This window comes from Schistocerca piceifrons, unplaced genomic scaffold (assembly GCF_021461385.2).
Source record: "Schistocerca piceifrons isolate TAMUIC-IGC-003096 unplaced genomic scaffold, iqSchPice1.1 HiC_scaffold_651, whole genome shotgun sequence".
NCBI lineage: Eukaryota > Metazoa > Arthropoda > Insecta > Orthoptera > Acrididae > Schistocerca > Schistocerca piceifrons.
In genome coordinates, this window is record NW_025728896.1 from 89,143 (window position 1) to 101,431 (window position 12,289).

Genomic DNA, 12,289 nt, shown 5'->3' on the forward strand with positions numbered 1-12,289 from the left:
CTGCTCTTTCCTTCCTTACGAGATACCGTCGATTCGCGCAGTCGTTATTGCAAAAGATGTCACCAAAGGCAATCGCTTCGTTAGCGGCACGGTGCCTGGGCTCGGCGGCAGCTCTACATGGAGGCACCAGCAGCCCAGCCAGGCCGCCGCCGGCACCGGCGCGCCACAGCCCAAGGAGTCGGCGGCCGCCCTGCAATGCCCCTGCCGTTGCATATTCCACCCGCCTCATATCCTCCCCATGTCTGACTCACTACCCCAAATGACACTGCAGTGGACGTGCTTATTACTATCGCTTTTGGAAGAACCAAGGCGCAGTATTCTAGTGTCGAACCGGTACTGCAAATTGGGATTAAGCAAAAATTTATTGTGTGGTCGAGCGACAGCTTCGGCTCGCTCTTCCTACATGATCGCTTCTTGTGCGGAATAATTCCTAGCTCGCCGATGGCTTCAGAGTTGGTCTTCTCGAAGTTTTGCTTTCGCACTGCATTCCGCAATCTTTTCGTTATGAGTTGTGTGCTTCGGTTTCCCGACTTTCTTGTGTTTAGTGCGTTTGGCTTCTCTTAACCCTTAGCCACCGCTTGCCGAAATTTCCACACTATCATCTGTCGATCTGCAGAGCTCGATGAAGGCATCGCGGCCGTTCCTGAGCTCGTGGAACGGTCGAATCTGTAGTTGTTTCCAGATCTCTCCCACACAACGGCCTCCCAGAAGCTTGGATTACAGAAGTACGCCACTACTCCCAGCCGGAGATTCACGATTGAAAGCAGAATGACATGAGCTACACGCAGCTCCGATTTTTTTTTTGTGTCTGACCTACTTTGAAAGACTTTGTAGTCGATTTACTTACTACTATCGCTGTTGGAAACCAGGTGATAACCGCACAGTATTCTAGAGACGATGAGGTAATGAAAATTTAGAATAAGTAAAACAGTATCAAAAGAAGTTGTGTGGTGGAGCAGCACATGCAATTCACGCTTCCTAGATATTCGTTACTGCATAGAATAATTCTTTTGTCTGCGGCGTCTTCAGTATCCGTCTTCTGGAAATTTTGCTTGCAGTATATTGTGCAATCTTTTCGTTATGAGTTGGTGCTTGGTTTCCCGATGTTCTTTTGTTTAGTGCATTCGCCTTCTCTTAACCCTGAGAAACCACATACCGAAACTGAGGCACTGCCGGCTGTTCATAAGCAGTGCTCGATGCAGTTATTTCGCTTTTTATTCGTTGCCTTTAATATTCTTCTCATCAGTGGTGAGTGCTGCCTGCAGAAAGCGTTTATCTTGCGAATTCACGTGAAAGTTTGTGTTCCCTGTGAGGCGCACTACTTGGGATTAACTTGACTGCTCCAGCCAGGTGGCTCGTTGGTCTAGGGGTATGATTCCTGCTTTGGGTGCAGGAGGTCCCGGGTTCAAATCCCGGACGAGCCCTAGCGTTTTGTGCAAACTGATCGCACGTCAGTGGCTGAGTCAGCGCAAAAAGCTCGCCGTCAATATCAAATGAACTTCTTATTCGATGTGAGCAATTGACACTCTGGTCCGACGCGTTAAAAAAAAAAAAATAAAAAAAAAAAAAAGTGGCTGGGGTACCTGGCTCTCACCCAGGAGGCCGGGGTTCGATTCCCGGTACCGGAAATGCGCATTTTGTTGCTCCTCTTATGCGACTTGGCCCGACTTAGCTCGACTGACGCTACGCTGACGCTTGCAGAAAACTACGTTAAGTACGATTCGTGGTAACAAGTGACGGCGAGAGCGATGCGACACCTGTCCACCTCTTATCGAGGCACCTAACTGTGGTCAACAAAGCTGGAGGACTGCAAGACATTGCCACGGGGGCTGAATGCAGCTAACCACACTGCTTAGTGTCCTAACAGCGGAGACAGGTTCAAAAAAAAAAAAAAAAAAAAAAAAAAATGGGTATAATTCCTGCTTAGGGTGCAGGAGGTCCCGGGTTCAAATCCCGGACGAGCCCTCGCGTTTTGTGCAAACTGATCGCACGTCAGTGGCTGAGTCAGCGCAAAAAGCTCGCCGTCAATATCAAACGAATTTCTTATTCGACGTGAGCAATTGACACTCTGGTCCGACGCGTGAAGGCGATTACGAAGGTTTCGGGTACAGGTGGTAGCAGATGCAATTTCCCAATCTAAAAACGAAAAAAAATTAAAAAAAAAAAAAAAAAAAAGGGGGTATGATTCCTGCTTTGGGTGCAGGAGGTCCCGGGTTCAAATCCCGGACGAGCCCTGCCATTTTGACCGTGCTGAAGAGTAGGTGGAACTCAGCCCCGGTTGCAGCTCCTCAATGAAGAGTAGACGCCTGTTATAGCACGTGGATATAACAAGAATGCGGCACCAGTAAAGTACGTAGGTGGAATTCGGTAGAAAAGCAGACGGTAATTTTGCATGCAACGGAAAACAAGGTTGTCTTTGCGGGATATGTGCACCGTGAGTGGAGATTCAGCTTAATTGTGCGACAGTCTACCCTCATCTTACTAGCGACGGCAACAACCAAGGGGTGGCATGTAAGATTGAGCGTGGCTAAGAGTTTCTCATTATTAGTTAGCATCACACTTTGACAGAGCTGTGACAAGGCGAGTAGGGTGAGCTCAGGAAAGCCAGTAGCAAGCGCACTTGAAGTAGCCCTGAAGAACCGGATTATAAATTTTGCCAGCCATAATGGAGCTAGGGGCGTTCTCAGTTACCAAATACCGGTGCAATAAGAGAGCAACAGTATTTGACCGTAAAATGACGCCCTATCCGTCTAGCATACGACATTGCTTGTCTCTGCATACGCGGACGTCAGGTCATCTCGGAAATGAAATCCGAAATATAGATTAAAATTGTTGTGTTCCCGCCCGGGATCGAACCGGGGACCTTCTGCGTGTAAAGCAGACGTGATAACCGCTACACCACGGAAACGACGGTTCTTTTCATGTACCACCCGGAGACTCGTAATAGCAACAGTTTGTCTTCTGTGTTAGCAAGGGCATCGGCTACGAGCTCCCTCCGATTCGTGAAGTTCCTGTAGTAAAAGACGTCGATGGAAACAATCCAACCGCGACAGACAGGGAGAACGCTGGCTGAGCTGCAGCCCTACATGGTGAGACCATCAAAGGTGGCGTCATTCACATGCAGTGCGTTTTCGGAACGAATAGGCTCGTTGGTCTAGGGGTATGATTCCTGCTTCGGGTGCAGGAGGTCCCGGGTTCAAATCCCGGACGAGCCCTTGCGTTTTGTACAACGGTGCGGTAACAAATCGCATGGCGGCGGCTGTTTCGCGCATTTCCAGGCCTCCAAGTCAGCGCTAAAATCCGACAACCAGTTCTGAAACCGTTTCATGTTTCATTTGAGCCATGTGCACCCTGCTGATGGAACGTTTGAAGTTGATTTAAATGGTCACAGTAGAGATCGTAGCAAGTGTCTTGCTGAGTGCGACGAAAACGGGTTTCCGCCCGCAATCGAGCCGGGGACCTTCTGCGTGTTAGGCACGGCGCCTGGGCTCGGCGGCAGCTGCTGCTCTTTCCTTCCTTACGAGATACCGTCGATTCGCGCAGTCGTTATTGCAAAAGATGTCACCAAAGGCAATCGCTTCGTTAGCGGCACGGTGCCTGGGCTCGGCGGCAGCTCTACATGGAGGCACCAGCAGCCCAGCCAGGCCGCCGCCGGCACCGGCGCGCCACAGCCCAAGGAGTCGGCGGCCGCCCTGCAATGCCCCTGCCGTTGCATATTCCACCCGCCTCATATCCTCCCCATGTCTGACTCACTACCCCAAATGACACTGCAGTGGACGTGCTTATTACTATCGCTTTTGGAAGAACCAAGGCGCAGTATTCTAGTGTCGAACCGGTACTGCAAATTGGGATTAAGCAAAAATTTATTGTGTGGTCGAGCGACAGCTTCGGCTCGCTCTTCCTACATGATCGCTTCTTGTGCGGAATAATTCCTAGCTCGCCGATGGCTTCAGAGTTGGTCTTCTCGAAGTTTTGCTTTCGCACTGCATTCCGCAATCTTTTCGTTATGAGTTGTGTGCTTCGGTTTCCCGACTTTCTTGTGTTTAGTGCGTTTGGCTTCTCTTAACCCTTAGCCACCGCTTGCCGAAATTTCCACACTATCATCTGTCGATCTGCAGAGCTCGATGAAGGCATCGCGGCCGTTCCTGAGCTCGTGGAACGGTCGAATCTGTAGTTGTTTCCAGATCTCTCCCACACAACGGCCTCCCAGAAGCTTGGATTACAGAAGTACGCCACTACTCCCAGCCGGAGATTCACGATTGAAAGCAGAATGACATGAGCTACACGCAGCTCCGATTTTTTTTTGTGTCTGACCTACTTTGAAAGACTTTGTAGTCGATTTACTTACTACTATCGCTGTTGGAAACCAGGTGATAACCGCACAGTATTCTAGAGACGATGAGGTAATGAAAATTTAGAATAAGTAAAACAGTATCAAAAGAAGTTGTGTGGTGGAGCAGCACATGCAATTCACGCTTCCTAGATATTCGTTACTGCATAGAATAATTCTTTTGTCTGCGGCGTCTTCAGTATCCGTCTTCTGGAAATTTTGCTTGCAGTATATTGTGCAATCTTTTCGTTATGAGTTGGTGCTTGGTTTCCCGATGTTCTTTTGTTTAGTGCATTCGCCTTCTCTTAACCCTGAGAAACCACATACCGAAACTGAGGCACTGCCGGCTGTTCATAAGCAGTGCTCGATGCAGTTATTTCGCTTTTTATTCGTTGCCTTTAATATTCTTCTCATCAGTGGTGAGTGCTGCCTGCAGAAAGCGTTTATCTTGCGAATTCACGTGAAAGTTTGTGTTCCCTGTGAGGCGCACTACTTGGGATTAACTTGACTGCTCCAGCCAGGTGGCTCGTTGGTCTAGGGGTATGATTCCTGCTTTGGGTGCAGGAGGTCCCGGGTTCAAATCCCGGACGAGCCCTAGCGTTTTGTGCAAACTGATCGCACGTCAGTGGCTGAGTCAGCGCAAAAAGCTCGCCGTCAATATCAAATGAACTTCTTATTCGATGTGAGCAATTGACACTCTGGTCCGACGCGTTAAAAAAAAAAAAAATAAAAAAAAAAAAAAGTGGCTGGGGTACCTGGCTCTCACCCAGGAGGCCGGGGTTCGATTCCCGGTACCGGAAATGCGCATTTTGTTGCTCCTCTTATGCGACTTGGCCCGACTTAGCTCGACTGACGCTACGCTGACGCTTGCAGAAAACTACGTTAAGTACGATTCGTGGTAACAAGTGACGGCGAGAGCGATGCGACACCTGTCCACCTCTTATCGAGGCACCTAACTGTGGTCAACAAAGCTGGAGGACTGCAAGACATTGCCACGGGGGCTGAATGCAGCTAACCACACTGCTTAGTGTCCTAACAGCGGAGACAGGTTCAAAAAAAAAAAAAAAAAAAAAAAAAAAATGGGTATAATTCCTGCTTAGGGTGCAGGAGGTCCCGGGTTCAAATCCCGGACGAGCCCTCGCGTTTTGTGCAAACTGATCGCACGTCAGTGGCTGAGTCAGCGCAAAAAGCTCGCCGTCAATATCAAACGAATTTCTTATTCGACGTGAGCAATTGACACTCTGGTCCGACGCGTGAAGGCGATTACGAAGGTTTCGGGTACAGGTGGTAGCAGATGCAATTTCCCAATCTAAAAACGAAAAAAAATTAAAAAAAAAAAAAAAAGAAGGGGGTATGATTCCTGCTTTGGGTGCAGGAGGTCCCGGGTTCAAATCCCGGACGAGCCCTGCCATTTTGACCGTGCTGAAGAGTAGGTGGAACTCAGCCCCGGTTGCAGCTCCTCAATGAAGAGTAGACGCCTGTTATAGCACGTGGATATAACAAGAATGCGGCACCAGTAAAGTACGTAGGTGGAATTCGGTAGAAAAGCAGACGGTAATTTTGCATGCAACGGAAAACAAGGTTGTCTTTGCGGGATATGTGCACCGTGAGTGGAGATTCAGCTTAATTGTGCGACAGTCTACCCTCATCTTACTAGCGACGGCAACAACCAAGGGGTGGCATGTAAGATTGAGCGTGGCTAAGAGTTTCTCATTATTAGTTAGCATCACACTTTGACAGAGCTGTGACAAGGCGAGTAGGGTGAGCTCAGGAAAGCCAGTAGCAAGCGCACTTGAAGTAGCCCTGAAGAACCGGATTATAAATTTTGCCAGCCATAATGGAGCTAGGGGCGTTCTCAGTTACCAAATACCGGTGCAATAAGAGAGCAACAGTATTTGACCGTAAAATGACGCCCTATCCGTCTAGCATACGACATTGCTTGTCTCTGCATACGCGGACGTCAGGTCATCTCGGAAATGAAATCCGAAATATAGATTAAAATTGTTGTGTTCCCGCCCGGGATCGAACCGGGGACCTTCTGCGTGTAAAGCAGACGTGATAACCGCTACACCACGGAAACGACGGTTCTTTTCATGTACCACCCGGAGACTCGTAATAGCAACAGTTTGTCTTCTGTGTTAGCAAGGGCATCGGCTACGAGCTCCCTCCGATTCGTGAAGTTCCTGTAGTAAAAGACGTCGATGGAAACAATCCAACCGCGACAGACAGGGAGAACGCTGGCTGAGCTGCAGCCCTACATGGTGAGACCATCAAAGGTGGCGTCATTCACATGCAGTGCGTTTTCGGAACGAATAGGCTCGTTGGTCTAGGGGTATGATTCCTGCTTCGGGTGCAGGAGGTCCCGGGTTCAAATCCCGGACGAGCCCTTGCGTTTTGTACAACGGTGCGGTAACAAATCGCATGGCGGCGGCTGTTTCGCGCATTTCCAGGCCTCCAAGTCAGCGCTAAAATCCGACAACCAGTTCTGAAACCGTTTCATGTTTCATTTGAGCCATGTGCACCCTGCTGATGGAACGTTTGAAGTTGATTTAAATGGTCACAGTAGAGATCGTAGCAAGTGTCTTGCTGAGTGCGACGAAAACGGGTTTCCGCCCGCAATCGAGCCGGGGACCTTCTGCGTGTTAGGCACGGCGCCTGGGCTCGGCGGCAGCTGCTGCTCTTTCCTTCCTTACGAGATACCGTCGATTCGCGCAGTCGTTATTGCAAAAGATGTCACCAAAGGCAATCGCTTCGTTAGCGGCACGGTGCCTGGGCTCGGCGGCAGCTCTACATGGAGGCACCAGCAGCCCAGCCAGGCCGCCGCCGGCACCGGCGCGCCACAGCCCAAGGAGTCGGCGGCCGCCCTGCAATGCCCCTGCCGTTGCATATTCCACCCGCCTCATATCCTCCCCATGTCTGACTCACTACCCCAAATGACACTGCAGTGGACGTGCTTATTACTATCGCTTTTGGAAGAACCAAGGCGCAGTATTCTAGTGTCGAACCGGTACTGCAAATTGGGATTAAGCAAAAATTTATTGTGTGGTCGAGCGACAGCTTCGGCTCGCTCTTCCTACATGATCGCTTCTTGTGCGGAATAATTCCTAGCTCGCCGATGGCTTCAGAGTTGGTCTTCTCGAAGTTTTGCTTTCGCACTGCATTCCGCAATCTTTTCGTTATGAGTTGTGTGCTTCGGTTTCCCGACTTTCTTGTGTTTAGTGCGTTTGGCTTCTCTTAACCCTTAGCCACCGCTTGCCGAAATTTCCACACTATCATCTGTCGATCTGCAGAGCTCGATGAAGGCATCGCGGCCGTTCCTGAGCTCGTGGAACGGTCGAATCTGTAGTTGTTTCCAGATCTCTCCCACACAACGGCCTCCCAGAAGCTTGGATTACAGAAGTACGCCACTACTCCCAGCCGGAGATTCACGATTGAAAGCAGAATGACATGAGCTACACGCAGCTCCGATTTTTTTTTTTGTGTCTGACCTACTTTGAAAGACTTTGTAGTCGATTTACTTACTACTATCGCTGTTGGAAACCAGGTGATAACCGCACAGTATTCTAGAGACGATGAGGTAATGAAAATTTAGAATAAGTAAAACAGTATCAAAAGAAGTTGTGTGGTGGAGCAGCACATGCAATTCACGCTTCCTAGATATTCGTTACTGCATAGAATAATTCTTTTGTCTGCGGCGTCTTCAGTATCCGTCTTCTGGAAATTTTGCTTGCAGTATATTGTGCAATCTTTTCGTTATGAGTTGGTGCTTGGTTTCCCGATGTTCTTTTGTTTAGTGCATTCGCCTTCTCTTAACCCTGAGAAACCACATACCGAAACTGAGGCACTGCCGGCTGTTCATAAGCAGTGCTCGATGCAGTTATTTCGCTTTTTATTCGTTGCCTTTAATATTCTTCTCATCAGTGGTGAGTGCTGCCTGCAGAAAGCGTTTATCTTGCGAATTCACGTGAAAGTTTGTGTTCCCTGTGAGGCGCACTACTTGGGATTAACTTGACTGCTCCAGCCAGGTGGCTCGTTGGTCTAGGGGTATGATTCCTGCTTTGGGTGCAGGAGGTCCCGGGTTCAAATCCCGGACGAGCCCTAGCGTTTTGTGCAAACTGATCGCACGTCAGTGGCTGAGTCAGCGCAAAAAGCTCGCCGTCAATATCAAATGAACTTCTTATTCGATGTGAGCAATTGACACTCTGGTCCGACGCGTTAAAAAAAAAAAAATAAAAAAAAAAAAAGTGGCTGGGGTACCTGGCTCTCACCCAGGAGGCCGGGGTTCGATTCCCGGTACCGGAAATGCGCATTTTGTTGCTCCTCTTATGCGACTTGGCCCGACTTAGCTCGACTGACGCTACGCTGACGCTTGCAGAAAACTACGTTAAGTACGATTCGTGGTAACAAGTGACGGCGAGAGCGATGCGACACCTGTCCACCTCTTATCGAGGCACCTAACTGTGGTCAACAAAGCTGGAGGACTGCAAGACATTGCCACGGGGGCTGAATGCAGCTAACCACACTGCTTAGTGTCCTAACAGCGGAGACAGGTTCAAAAAAAAAAAAAAAAAAAAAAAAAAATGGGTATAATTCCTGCTTAGGGTGCAGGAGGTCCCGGGTTCAAATCCCGGACGAGCCCTCGCGTTTTGTGCAAACTGATCGCACGTCAGTGGCTGAGTCAGCGCAAAAAGCTCGCCGTCAATATCAAACGAATTTCTTATTCGACGTGAGCAATTGACACTCTGGTCCGACGCGTGAAGGCGATTACGAAGGTTTCGGGTACAGGTGGTAGCAGATGCAATTTCCCAATCTAAAAACGAAAAAAAATTAAAAAAAAAAAAAAAAAAAAAAGGGGGTATGATTCCTGCTTTGGGTGCAGGAGGTCCCGGGTTCAAATCCCGGACGAGCCCTGCCATTTTGACCGTGCTGAAGAGTAGGTGGAACTCAGCCCCGGTTGCAGCTCCTCAATGAAGAGTAGACGCCTGTTATAGCACGTGGATATAACAAGAATGCGGCACCAGTAAAGTACGTAGGTGGAATTCGGTAGAAAAGCAGACGGTAATTTTGCATGCAACGGAAAACAAGGTTGTCTTTGCGGGATATGTGCACCGTGAGTGGAGATTCAGCTTAATTGTGCGACAGTCTACCCTCATCTTACTAGCGACGGCAACAACCAAGGGGTGGCATGTAAGATTGAGCGTGGCTAAGAGTTTCTCATTATTAGTTAGCATCACACTTTGACAGAGCTGTGACAAGGCGAGTAGGGTGAGCTCAGGAAAGCCAGTAGCAAGCGCACTTGAAGTAGCCCTGAAGAACCGGATTATAAATTTTGCCAGCCATAATGGAGCTAGGGGCGTTCTCAGTTACCAAATACCGGTGCAATAAGAGAGCAACAGTATTTGACCGTAAAATGACGCCCTATCCGTCTAGCATACGACATTGCTTGTCTCTGCATACGCGGACGTCAGGTCATCTCGGAAATGAAATCCGAAATATAGATTAAAATTGTTGTGTTCCCGCCCGGGATCGAACCGGGGACCTTCTGCGTGTAAAGCAGACGTGATAACCGCTACACCACGGAAACGACGGTTCTTTTCATGTACCACCCGGAGACTCGTAATAGCAACAGTTTGTCTTCTGTGTTAGCAAGGGCATCGGCTACGAGCTCCCTCCGATTCGTGAAGTTCCTGTAGTAAAAGACGTCGATGGAAACAATCCAACCGCGACAGACAGGGAGAACGCTGGCTGAGCTGCAGCCCTACATGGTGAGACCATCAAAGGTGGCGTCATTCACATGCAGTGCGTTTTCGGAACGAATAGGCTCGTTGGTCTAGGGGTATGATTCCTGCTTCGGGTGCAGGAGGTCCCGGGTTCAAATCCCGGACGAGCCCTTGCGTTTTGTACAACGGTGCGGTAACAAATCGCATGGCGGCGGCTGTTTCGCGCATTTCCAGGCCTCCAAGTCAGCGCTAAAATCCGACAACCAGTTCTGAAACCGTTTCATGTTTCATTTGAGCCATGTGCACCCTGCTGATGGAACGTTTGAAGTTGATTTAAATGGTCACAGTAGAGATCGTAGCAAGTGTCTTGCTGAGTGCGACGAAAACGGGTTTCCGCCCGCAATCGAGCCGGGGACCTTCTGCGTGTTAGGCACGGCGCCTGGGCTCGGCGGCAGCTGCTGCTCTTTCCTTCCTTACGAGATACCGTCGATTCGCGCAGTCGTTATTGCAAAAGATGTCACCAAAGGCAATCGCTTCGTTAGCGGCACGGTGCCTGGGCTCGGCGGCAGCTCTACATGGAGGCACCAGCAGCCCAGCCAGGCCGCCGCCGGCACCGGCGCGCCACAGCCCAAGGAGTCGGCGGCCGCCCTGCAATGCCCCTGCCGTTGCATATTCCACCCGCCTCATATCCTCCCCATGTCTGACTCACTACCCCAAATGACACTGCAGTGGACGTGCTTATTACTATCGCTTTTGGAAGAACCAAGGCGCAGTATTCTAGTGTCGAACCGGTACTGCAAATTGGGATTAAGCAAAAATTTATTGTGTGGTCGAGCGACAGCTTCGGCTCGCTCTTCCTACATGATCGCTTCTTGTGCGGAATAATTCCTAGCTCGCCGATGGCTTCAGAGTTGGTCTTCTCGAAGTTTTGCTTTCGCACTGCATTCCGCAATCTTTTCGTTATGAGTTGTGTGCTTCGGTTTCCCGACTTTCTTGTGTTTAGTGCGTTTGGCTTCTCTTAACCCTTAGCCACCGCTTGCCGAAATTTCCACACTATCATCTGTCGATCTGCAGAGCTCGATGAAGGCATCGCGGCCGTTCCTGAGCTCGTGGAACGGTCGAATCTGTAGTTGTTTCCAGATCTCTCCCACACAACGGCCTCCCAGAAGCTTGGATTACAGAAGTACGCCACTACTCCCAGCCGGAGATTCACGATTGAAAGCAGAATGACATGAGCTACACGCAGCTCCGATTTTTTTTTTGTGTCTGACCTACTTTGAAAGACTTTGTAGTCGATTTACTTACTACTATCGCTGTTGGAAACCAGGTGATAACCGCACAGTATTCTAGAGACGATGAGGTAATGAAAATTTAGAATAAGTAAAACAGTATCAAAAGAAGTTGTGTGGTGGAGCAGCACATGCAATTCACGCTTCCTAGATATTCGTTACTGCATAGAATAATTCTTTTGTCTGCGGCGTCTTCAGTATCCGTCTTCTGGAAATTTTGCTTGCAGTATATTGTGCAATCTTTTCGTTATGAGTTGGTGCTTGGTTTCCCGATGTTCTTTTGTTTAGTGCATTCGCCTTCTCTTAACCCTGAGAAACCACATACCGAAACTGAGGCACTGCCGGCTGTTCATAAGCAGTGCTCGATGCAGTTATTTCGCTTTTTATTCGTTGCCTTTAATATTCTTCTCATCAGTGGTGAGTGCTGCCTGCAGAAAGCGTTTATCTTGCGAATTCACGTGAAAGTTTGTGTTCCCTGTGAGGCGCACTACTTGGGATTAACTTGACTGCTCCAGCCAGGTGGCTCGTTGGTCTAGGGGTATGATTCCTGCTTTGGGTGCAGGAGGTCCCGGGTTCAAATCCCGGACGAGCCCTAGCGTTTTGTGCAAACTGATCGCACGTCAGTGGCTGAGTCAGCGCAAAAAGCTCGCCGTCAATATCAAATGAACTTCTTATTCGATGTGAGCAATTGACACTCTGGTCCGACGCGTTAAAAAAAAAAAAAAAAAAAAAAAAAAAGTGGCTGGGGTACCTGGCTCTCACCCAGGAGGCCGGGGTTCGATTCCCGGTACCGGAAATGCGCATTTTGTTGCTCCTCTTATGCGACTTGGCCCGACTTAGCTCGACTGACGCTACGCTGACGCTTGCAGAAAACTACGTTAAGTACGATTCGTGGTAACAAGTGACGGCGAGAGCGATGCGACACCTGTCCACCTCTTATCGAGGCACCT

The 12,289-nt window shown here is 49.3% G+C and overlaps 10 non-coding genes across 10 annotated transcripts; 7 read left to right on the forward strand and 3 right to left on the reverse strand.

The window, feature by feature from the left end:
- Positions 1-1,352: 1,352 nt before the first annotated feature.
- Trnap-ugg lies at positions 1,353-1,424 on the forward strand. Its single transcript has one exon. It is a non-coding gene; the product is annotated as a tRNA-Pro (tRNA).
- A 1,411-nt stretch (positions 1,425-2,835) lies between these two features.
- Positions 2,836-2,908, reverse strand: Trnav-uac. Its single transcript has one exon. It is a non-coding gene; the product is annotated as a tRNA-Val (tRNA).
- Positions 2,909-3,143: 235 nt separating this feature from the next.
- On the forward strand, positions 3,144-3,215 carry Trnap-cgg. Its single transcript has one exon. It is a non-coding gene; the product is annotated as a tRNA-Pro (tRNA).
- Positions 3,216-4,853: 1,638 nt separating this feature from the next.
- On the forward strand, positions 4,854-4,925 carry Trnap-ugg. Its single transcript has one exon. It is a non-coding gene; the product is annotated as a tRNA-Pro (tRNA).
- Positions 4,926-6,337: 1,412 nt separating this feature from the next.
- Trnav-uac lies at positions 6,338-6,410 on the reverse strand. The gene has a single exon. It is a non-coding gene; the product is annotated as a tRNA-Val (tRNA).
- A 235-nt stretch (positions 6,411-6,645) lies between these two features.
- Positions 6,646-6,717, forward strand: Trnap-cgg. Its single transcript has one exon. It is a non-coding gene; the product is annotated as a tRNA-Pro (tRNA).
- A 1,640-nt stretch (positions 6,718-8,357) lies between these two features.
- Trnap-ugg lies at positions 8,358-8,429 on the forward strand. The gene has a single exon. It is a non-coding gene; the product is annotated as a tRNA-Pro (tRNA).
- A 1,412-nt stretch (positions 8,430-9,841) lies between these two features.
- Trnav-uac lies at positions 9,842-9,914 on the reverse strand. The gene has a single exon. It is a non-coding gene; the product is annotated as a tRNA-Val (tRNA).
- A 235-nt stretch (positions 9,915-10,149) lies between these two features.
- Positions 10,150-10,221, forward strand: Trnap-cgg. The gene has a single exon. It is a non-coding gene; the product is annotated as a tRNA-Pro (tRNA).
- A 1,639-nt stretch (positions 10,222-11,860) lies between these two features.
- On the forward strand, positions 11,861-11,932 carry Trnap-ugg. The gene has a single exon. It is a non-coding gene; the product is annotated as a tRNA-Pro (tRNA).
- Positions 11,933-12,289: the final 357 nt, after the last annotated feature.